The sequence below is a fragment of the Cinclus cinclus genome, chromosome 20, assembly GCF_963662255.1.
Source record: "Cinclus cinclus chromosome 20, bCinCin1.1, whole genome shotgun sequence".
Taxonomy (NCBI): Eukaryota; Metazoa; Chordata; class Aves; order Passeriformes; family Cinclidae; genus Cinclus; species Cinclus cinclus.
The window spans coordinates 501,532-512,344 of record NC_085065.1 but is presented as its reverse complement, the minus strand read 5'-3'; positions in this window follow the sequence as shown (position 1 = coordinate 512,344).

Below are 10,813 nucleotides of genomic sequence, written 5' to 3'. Positions count from 1 at the left end.
AAATGATTCATTGTGACATCAAGTGGCCTAAAAGGGCATGGGATGCATTGTGACACCACAGAGGTTAAGAGAAGCAAGGAACCATTGTGACCCAATGCAGGCTAACAATCTAATGATCCCTTGTGACACCAATGGGCCTAAAAGGGCCAGGGATGAATTGTGAAAGCATGGGGCCCAAGTAAAACCTGGTACAAATATGCCACCATGGAGGCCAAGAATCAAATGATTCATTGTGACATCAAGTGGCCTAAAAGGGCATGGGATGCATTGTGACAGCACAGGGGTTAAGAGAAGCAAGGATCCATTGTGACCCAATGGAGGCTAATAATCCCAGGATCCCATTTGACACCAGGCGGCGTAAAAGGGCCAGGGATGAATTGTGACAGCATGGGGCCCAATAGAAACAAGGAACCATTATGACACCATGGAGGCCAAGAATCAAATGATTCATTGTGACATCAAGTGGCCTAAAAGGGCATGGGATGCATTGTGACACCACAGAGGTTAAGAGAAGCAAGGAACCATTGTGACCCAATGCCGGCTAACAATCTAATGATCCCTTGTGACACCACTGGGCCTAAAAGGGGCAGGGATGAATTGTGAAAGCACAGGGCCCAAGTAAAACCTGGTACAATTCTGCCACCATGGAGGCCAAGAATCAAATGATTCATTGTGACATCAAGTGGCCTAAAAGGGCATGGGATGCATTGTGACAGCACAGGGGTTAAGAGAAGCAAGGAACCATTGCGACCCAATGGAGGCTAATAATCCCAGGATCCCATTTGACACAAGGGGGCGTAAAAGGGCCAGGGATGAATTGTGACAGCATGGGGCCCAATAGAAACAAGGAACCATTATGACACCATGGAGGCCAAGAATCAAATGATTCATTGTGACATCAAGTGGCCTAAAAGGGCATGGGATGCATTGTGACAGCACAAGGGTTAAGAGAAGCAAGGATCCATTGTGACCCAATGCAGGCTAACAATCTAATGATCCCTTGTGACACCAATGGGCCTAAAAGGGACAGGGATCAATTGTTAAAGCATGGGTCCCAAGTAAAACCTGGTACAATTATGCCACCATGGAGGCCAAGAATCAAATGATTCATTGTGACATCAAGAGGCCTAAAAGGGCATGGGATGCATTGTGACACCACAGGGGTTAAGAGAAGCAAGGAACCATTGTGACCCAATGCAGGCTAACAATCTAAGAATCCCTTTTGACACCAGGGGGCGCAAAAGGACCACGGATGAACTCTGACAGCATGCGGACCTATAGAAGCAAGGAACCATTATGACACCATGAAGGCCAAGAATCAAATGGTTCATTGTAAGACCAAGTGGCCTAAAAGGGCTTGGAATGCATGGTGACACCACAGAGGTTAAGAGAAGCAAGGAACCATTGTGACCCAATGCAGGCTAACAATCTAATGATCCCTTGTGGCACCAGGGGGTATAAAAAGGGCCAGGGATGGATTGTTACAGCACGGGGACCAATAGAAGCAAGGATCTATTATGCCACCGTGGAGGCCAAGAATCAAATGATTCATTGTGACATCAAGTGGCCTAAAAGGGCATGGGATGCATTGTGACACCACAGGGGTTAAGAGAAGCAAGGAACCATTGTGACCCAATGCAGGCTAACAATCTAAGAATCCCTTTTGACACCAGGGGGCGCAAAAAGACCACGGATGAACTATGACAGCATGGGGCCCAATACAAACAAGAAACCATTATGAGACCATGAAGGCCAAGAATCAAATGGTTCATTGTAAGACCAAGTGGCCTAAAAGGGCTTGGAATGCATTGTGACACCACAGAGGTTAAGAGAAGCAAGGAACCATTGTGACCCAATGCAGACTAACAATCTAATGATCCCTTGTGGCACCAGGGGGTATAAAACGGGCCAGGGATGGATTGTTACAGCACGGGGACCAATAGAAGCAAGGATCTATTATGCCACCGTGGAGGCCAAGAATCAAATGATTCATTGTGCCATCAAGTGGCCTAAAAGCGCATGGGATGCATTGTGACACCACAGGGGTTAAGAGAAGCAAGGATCCATTGTGACCCAATGGAGGCTAATAATCCCAGGATCCCATTTGACACCAGGGGGCGTAAAAGGGCCAGGGATGAATTGTGACAGCATGGGGCCCAATAGAAACAAGGAACCATTATGACACCATGTAGGTCAAGAATCAAATGATTCATTGAGACATCAAGTGGCCTAAAAGGGCATGGGATGCATTGTGACACCACAGAGGTTAAGAGAAGCAAGGAACCATTGTGACCCAATGCAGGCTAACAATCTAATGATCCCTTGTGGCACCAGGGGGTATAAAAAGGGCCTGGGATGGATTGTTACAGCACGGGGACCAATAGAAGCAAGGATCTATTATGCCACCGTGGAGGCCAAGAATCAAATGATTCATTGTGACATCAAGTGGCCTAAAAGGGCATGGGATGCATTGTGACAGCACAGGGGTTAAGAGAAGCAAGGATCCATTGTGACCCAATGGAGGCTAACAATCTAATGATCCCTTTTGACACGAATGGGCCTAAAAGGGGCAGGGATGTATTGTGAAAGCATGGGGCCCAATTAAAACCTGGTTCATTTACACCACCATGGAGGCCAAGAATCAAATGATTCATTGTGACATCAAGTGGCCTAAAAGGGCATGGGATGCATTGTGACAGCACAGGGGTTAAGAGAAGCAAGGATCCATTGTGACCCAATGCAGGCTAACAATCTAATGATCCCTTGTGACACCAAAGGGCCTAAAAGGGGCAGGGATGTATTGTGAAAGCATGGGGCCCAAGTAAATCCTGGTACAATTATGCCACCATGGAGGCCAAGAATCAAATGATTCATTGTGACATCAAGTGGCCTAAAAGGGCATGGGATGCATTGTGACAGCACAGGGGTTAAGAGAAGCAAGGATCCATTGTGACCCAATGCAGGCTAATAATCCCAGGATCCCATTTGACACCCGGGGGCGTAAAAGGGCCAGGGATGAATTGTGAAAACATGGGCCCCAATAGAAACAAGGAACCATTATGACACCATGGAGGCCAAGAATCAAATGATTCATTGTGACATCAAGTGGCCTAAAAGGGCATGGGATGCATTGTGACACCACAGGGGTTAAGAGAAGCAAGGAACCATTGTGACCCAATGCAGGCTAACAATCTAAGAATCCCTTTTGACACCAGGGGGCGGAAAACGACCACGGATGAACTCTGACAGCATGGGGACCTATAGAAGCAAGGAACCATTTTGACACCATGAAGGCCAAGAATCAAATGGTTCATTATTGTAAGACCAAGTGGCCTAAAAGGGCTTGGAATGCTTGGTGACACCACAGGGGTTAAGAGAAGCAAGGAACCATTGTGACCCAATGCAGGCTAACAATCTAATGATCCCTTGTGGCACCAGGGGGTATAAAAAGGGCCAGGGATGGATTGTTACAGCACGGGGACCAATAGAATCAAGGATCTATTATGCCACCGTGGAGGCCAAGAATCAAATGATTCATTGTGACATCAAGTGGCCTAAAAGGGCATGGGATGCATTGTGACACCACAGGGGTTAAGAGAAGCAAGGAACCATTGTGACCCAATGCAGGCTAACAATCTAAGAATCCCTTTTGACACCAGGGGGCGCAAAAAGACCACGGATGAACTATGACAGCATGGGGCCCAATACAAACAAGAAACCATTATGAGACCATGAAGGCCACGAATCAAATGGTTCATTGTAAGACCAAGTGGCCTAAAAGGGCTTGGAATGCATTGTGACACCACAGAGGTTAAGAGAAGCAAGGAACCATTGTGACCCAATGCAGACTAACAATCTAATGATCCCTTGTGGCACCAGGGGGTATAAAAAGGGCCAGGGATGGATTGTTACAGCACGGGGACCAATAGAAGCAAGGATCTATTATGCCACCGTGGAGGCCAAGAATCAAATGATTCATTGTGCCATCAAGTGGCCTAAAAGCGCATGGGATGCATTGTGACACCACAGGGGTTAAGAGAAGCAAGGATCCATTGTGACCCAATGGAGGCTAATAATCCCAGGATCCCATTTGACACCAGGGGGCGTAAAAGGGCCAGGGATGAATTGTGACAGCATGGGGCCCAATAGAAACAAGGAACCATTATGACACCATGTAGGTCAAGAATCAAATGATTCATTGAGACATCAAGTGGCCTAAAAGGGCATGGGATGCATTGTGACACCACAGAGGTTAAGAGAAGCAAGGAACCATTGTGACCCAATGCAGGCTAACAATCTAATGATCCCTTGTGACACCAGGGGGTATAAAAAGGGCCAGGGATGGATTGTTACAGCACGGGGACCAATAGAAGCAAGGATCTATTATGCCACCGTGGAGGCCAAGAATCAAATGATTCATTGTGACATCAAGTGGCCTAAAAGGGCATGGGATGCATTGTGACAGCACAGGGGTTAAGAGAAGCAAGGATCCATTGTGACCCAATGCAGGCTAACAATCTAATGATCCCTTTTGACACGAATGGGCCTAAAAGGGGCAGGGATGTATTGTGAAAGCATGGGGCCCAATTAAAACCTGGTTCAATTACACCACCATGGAGGCCAAGAATCAAATGATTCATTGTGACATCAAGTGGCCTAAAAGGGCATGGGATGCATTGTGACAGCACAGGGGTTAAGAGAAGCAAGGATCCATTGTGACCCAATGCAGGCTAACAATCTAATGATCCCTTGTGACACCAAAGGGCCTAAAAGGGGCAGGGATGAATTGTGAAAGCATGGGGCCCAATAGAAACAAGGAACCATTATGACACCATGGAGGCCAAGAATCAAATGATTCATTGTAAGGCCAAGTGGAATAAAAGGGCTTGGAATGCATGGAGACACCACAGAGGTTAAGAGAAGCAAGGAACCATTGTGACCCAATGCAGGCTAACAATCTAATGATCCCTTGTGGCACCAGGGGGTATAAAAAGGGCCAGGGATGGATTGTTACAGCAAGGGAACCAATAAAGCAAGGATCTATTATGCCACCGTGGCGGCCAAGAATCAAATGATTCATTGTGACATCATGTGGCCTAAAAGGGCATGGGATGCATTGTGACAGCACAGGGGTTAAGAGAAGCAAGGATCCATTGTGACCCAATGGAGGCTAACAATCTAATGATCCCTTTTGACACCAATGGGCCTAAAAGGGGCAGGGATGTATTGTGAAAGCATGGGGCCCAATTAAATCCTGGTTCAATTACGCCACCATGGAGGCCAAGAATCAAATGATTCATTGTGACATCAAGTGGCCTAAAAGGGCATGGGATGCATTGTGACAGCACAGGGGTTAAGAGAAGCAAGGAACCATTGCGACCCAATGCAGGCTAATAATCCCAGGATCCCATTTGACACCAGGGGGCGTAAAAGGGCCAGGGATGAATTGTGACAGCATGGGGCCCAATAGAAACAAGGAACCATTATGACACCATGGAGGCCAAGAATCAAATGATTCATTGTGACATCAAGTGGCCTAAAAGGGCATGGGATGCATTGTGACAGCACAAGGGTTAAGAGAAGCAAGGATCCATTGTGACCCAATGCAGGCTAACAATCTAATGATCCCTTGTGACACCAATGGGCCTAAAAGGGCCAGGGATGAATTGTGAAAGCATGGGGCCCAAGTAAAACCTGGTACAAATATGCCACCATGGAGGCCAAGAATCAAATGATTCATTGTGACATCAAGTGGCCTAAAAGGGCATGGGATGCATTGTGACAGCACAAGGGTTAAGAGAAGCAAGGATCCATTGTGACCCAATGCAGGCTAATAATCCCAGGATCCCATTTGACACCAGGGGGCGTAAAAGGGCCTGGGATGGATTGTTACAGCACGGGGACCAATAGAAGCAAGGATCTATTATGCCACCATGGAGGCGAAGAATCAAATAATTCATTGTGACATCATGTGGCCTAAAAGTTCATGGGATGCATTGTGACAGCACAGGGGTTAAGAGAAACAAGGATCCATTGTGACCCAATGCAGGCTAACAATCTAATGATCCCTTGTGACACCAATGGGCCTAAAAGTGGCAGGGATGAATTGTGAAAGCATGGGGCCCAAGTAAAACCTGGTACAATTATGCCACCATGGAGGCCAAGAATCAAATGATTCATTGTGACATCAAGTGGCCTAAAAGGGCATGGGATGCATTGTGACACCACAGGGGTTAAGAGAAGCAAGGAACCATTGTGACCCAATGCAGGCTAACAATCTAAGAATCCCCTTTGACACCAGGGGGCGCAAAAGGACCACGGATGAACTCTGACAGCATGGGGACCTATAGAAGCAAGGAACCATTATGACACCATGAAGGCGAAGAATCAAATTGTTCATTGTAAGACCAAGTGGCCTGAAAGGGCATGGGATGCATGGTGACACCACAGAGGTTAAGAGAAGCAAGGAACCATTGTGACCCAATGCAGGCTAACAATGTAATGATCCCTTGTGGCACCAGGGGGTGTAAAAAGGGCCAGGGATGGATTGTTACAGCAAGGGAACCAATAAAGCAAGGATCTATTATGCCACCGTGGAGGCCAAGAATCAAATGATTCATTGTGACATCATGTGGCCTAAAAGGGCATGGGATGCATTGTGACAGCACAAGGGTTAAGAGAAGCAAGGATCCATTGTGACCCAATGGAGGCTAATAATCCCAGGATCCCATTTGACACCAGGGGGCGTAAAAGGGCCAGGGATGAATTGTGACAGCATGGGGCCCAATAGAAACAGGGAACCATTATGACACCATGGAGGCCAAGAATCAAATGATTCATTGTGACATCAAGTGGCCTAAAAGGGCATGGGATGCATTGTGACACCACAGAGGTTAAGAGAAGCAAGGAACCATTGTGACCCAATGCAGGCTAACAATCTAATGATCCCTTGTGACACCAATGGGCCTAAAAGGGCCAGGGATGAATTGTGAAAGCATGGGGCCCAAGTAAAACCTGGTACAAATATGCCACCATGGAGGCCAAGAATCAAATGATTCATTGTGACATCAAGTGGCCTAAAAGGGCATGGGATGCATTGTGACAGCACAGGGGTTAAGAGAAGCAAGGATCCATTGTGACCCAATGGAGGCTAATAATCCCAGGATCCCATTTGACACCAGGCGGCGTAAAAGGGCCAGGGATGAATTGTGACAGCATGGGGCCCAATAGAAACAAGGAACCATTATGACACCATGGAGGCCAAGAATCAAATGATTCATTGTGACATCAAGTGGCCTAAAAGGGCATGGGATGCATTGTGACACCACAGAGGTTAAGAGAAGCAAGGAACCATTGTGACCCAATGCCGGCTAACAATCTAATGATCCCTTGTGACACCACTGGGCCTAAAAGGGGCAGGGATGAATTGTGAAAGCACAGGGCCCAAGTAAAACCTGGTACAATTCTGCCACCATGGAGGCCAAGAATCAAATGATTCATTGTGACATCAAGTGGCCTAAAAGGGCATGGGATGCATTGTGACAGCACAGGGGTTAAGAGAAGCAAGGAACCATTGCGACCCAATGGAGGCTAATAATCCCAGGATCCCATTTGACACAAGGGGGCGTAAAAGGGCCAGGGATGAATTGTGACAGCATGGGGCCCAATAGAAACAAGGAACCATTATGACACCATGGAGGCCAAGAATCAAATGATTCATTGTGACATCAAGTGGCCTAAAAGGGCATGGGATGCATTGTGACAGCACAAGGGTTAAGAGAAGCAAGGATCCATTGTGACCCAATGCAGGCTAACAATCTAATGATCCCTTGTGACACCAATGGGCCTAAAAGGGACAGGGATCAATTGTTAAAGCATGGGCCCCAAGTAAAACCTGGTACAATTATGCCACCATGGAGGCCAAGAATCAAATGATTCAGTGTGACATCAAGAGGCCTAAAAGTGCATGGGATGCATTGTGACACCACAGGGGTTAAGAGAAGCAAGGAACCATTGTGACCCAATGCAGGCTAACAATCTAAGAATCCCTTTTGACACCAGGGGGCGCAAAAGGACCACGGATGAACTCTGACAGCATGCGGACCTATAGAAGCAAGGAACCATTATGACACCATGAAGGCCAAGAATCAAATGGTTCATTGTAAGACCAAGTGGCCTAAAAGGGCTTGGAATGCATGGTGACACCACAGAGGTTAAGAGAAGCAAGGAACCATTGTGACCCAATGCAGGCTAACAATCTAATGATCCCTTGTGGCACCAGGGGGTATAAAAAGGGCCAGGGATGGATTGTTACAGCACGGGGACCAATAGAAGCAAGGATCTATTATGCCACCGTGGAGGCCAAGAATCAAATGATTCATTGTGACATCAAGTGGCCTAAAAGGGCATGGGATGCATTGTGACACCACAGGGGTTAAGAGAAGCAAGGAACCATTGTGACCCAATGCAGGCTAACAATCTAAGAATCCCTTTTGACACCAGGGGGCGAAAAAAGACCACGGATGAACTATGACAGCATGGGGCCCAATACAAACAAGAAACCATTATGAGACCATGAAGGCCAAGAATCAAATGGTTCATTGTAAGACCAAGTGGCCTAAAAGGGCTTGGAATGCATTGTGACACCACAGAGGTTAAGAGAAGCAAGGAACCATTGTGACCCAATGCAGACTAACAATCTAATGATCCCTTGTGGCACCAGGGGGTATAAAAAGGGCCAGGGATGGATTGTTACAGCACGGGGACCAATAGAAGCAAGGATCTATTATGCCACCGTGGAGGCCAAGAATCAAATGATTCATTGTGCCATCAAGTGGCCTAAAAGCGCATGGGATGCATTGTGACACCACAGGGGTTAAGAGAAGCAAGGATCCATTGTGACCCAATGGAGGCTAATAATCCCACGATCCCATTTGACACCAGGGGGCGTAAAAGGGCCAGGGATGAATTGTGAAAGCATGGGGCCCAATAGAAACAAGGAACCATTATGACACCATGTAGGTCAAGAATCAAATGATTCATTGAGACATCAAGTGGCCTAAAAGGGCATGGGATGCATTGTGACACCACAGAGGTTAAGAGAAGCAAGGAACCATTGTGACCCAATGCAGGCTAACAATCTAATGATCCCTTGTGGCACCAGGGGGTATAAAAAGGGCCAGGGATGGATTGTTACAGCACGGGGACCAATAGAAGCAAGGATCTATTATGCCACCGTGGAGGCCAAGAATCAAATGATTCATTGTGACATCAAGTGGCCTAAAAGGGCATGGGATGCATTGTGACAGCACAGGGGTTAAGAGAAGCAAGGATCCATTGTGACCCAATGGAGGCTAACAATCTAATGATCCCTTTTGACACGAATGGGCCTAAAAGGGGCAGGGATGTATTGTGAAAGCATGGGGCCCAATTAAAACCTGGTTCAATTACACCACCATGGAGGCCAAGAATCAAATGATTCATTGTGACATCAAGTGGCCTAAAAGGGCATGGGATGCATTGTGACAGCACAGGGGTTAAGAGAAGCAAGGATCCATTGTGACCCAATGCAGGCTAACAATCTAATGATCCCTTGTGACACCAAAGGGCCTAAAAGGGGCAGGGATGTATTGCGAAAGCATGGGGCCCAAGTAAATCCTGGTACAATTATGCCACCATGGAGGCCAAGAATCAAATGATTCATTGTGACATCAAGTGGCCTAAAAGGGCATGGGATGCATTGTGACAGCACAGGGGTTAAGAGAAGCAAGGATCCATTGTGACCCAATGCAGGCTAATAATCCCAGGATCCCATTTGACACCCGGGGGCGTAAAAGGGCCAGGGATGAATTGTGAAAGCATGGGCCCCAATAGAAACAAGGAACCATTATGACACCATGGAGGCCAAGAATCAAATGATTCATTGTGACATCAAGTGGCCTAAAAGGGCATGGGATGCATTGTGACACCACAGGGGTTAAGAGAAGCAAGGAACCATTGTGACCCAATGCAGGCTAACAATCTAAGAATCCCTTTTGACACCAGGGGGCGGAAAACGACCACGGATGAACTCTGACAGCATGGGGACCTATAGAAGCAAGGAACCATTTTGACACCATGAAGGCCAAGAATCAAATGGTTCATTATTGTAAGACCAAGTGGCCTAAAAGGGCTTGGAATGCATGGTGACACCACAGGGGTTAAGAGAAGCAAGGATCCATTGTGACCCAATGGAGGCTAATAATCCCAGGATCCCATTTGACACCCGGGGGCGTAAAAGGGCCAGGGATGAATTGTGACATCATGGGCCCCAATAGAAACAAGGAACCATTATGACACCATGGAGGCCAAGAATCAAATGATTCATTGTGACATCAAGTGGCCTAAAAGGGCATGGGATGCATTGTGACAGCACAGGGGTTAAGAGAAGCAAGGATCCATTGTGACCCAATGGAGGCTAACAATCTAATGATCCCTTTTGACACCAGTGGGCCTAAAAGGGGCAGGGATGTATTGTGAAAGCATGGGGCCCAATTAAAACCTGGTTCAATTACGCCACCATGGAGGCCAAGAATCAAATGATTCATTGTGACATCAAGTGGCCTAAAAGGGCATGGGATGCATTGTGACACCACAGAGGTTAAGAGAAGCAAGGAACCATTGTGACCCAATGCAGGCTAACAATCTAATGATCCCTTGTGACACCAATGGGCCTAAGAGGGCCAGGGATGAATTGTGAAAGCATGGGGCCCAAGTAAAACCTGGTACAAATATGCCACCATGGAGGCCAAGAATCAAATGATTCATTGTGACA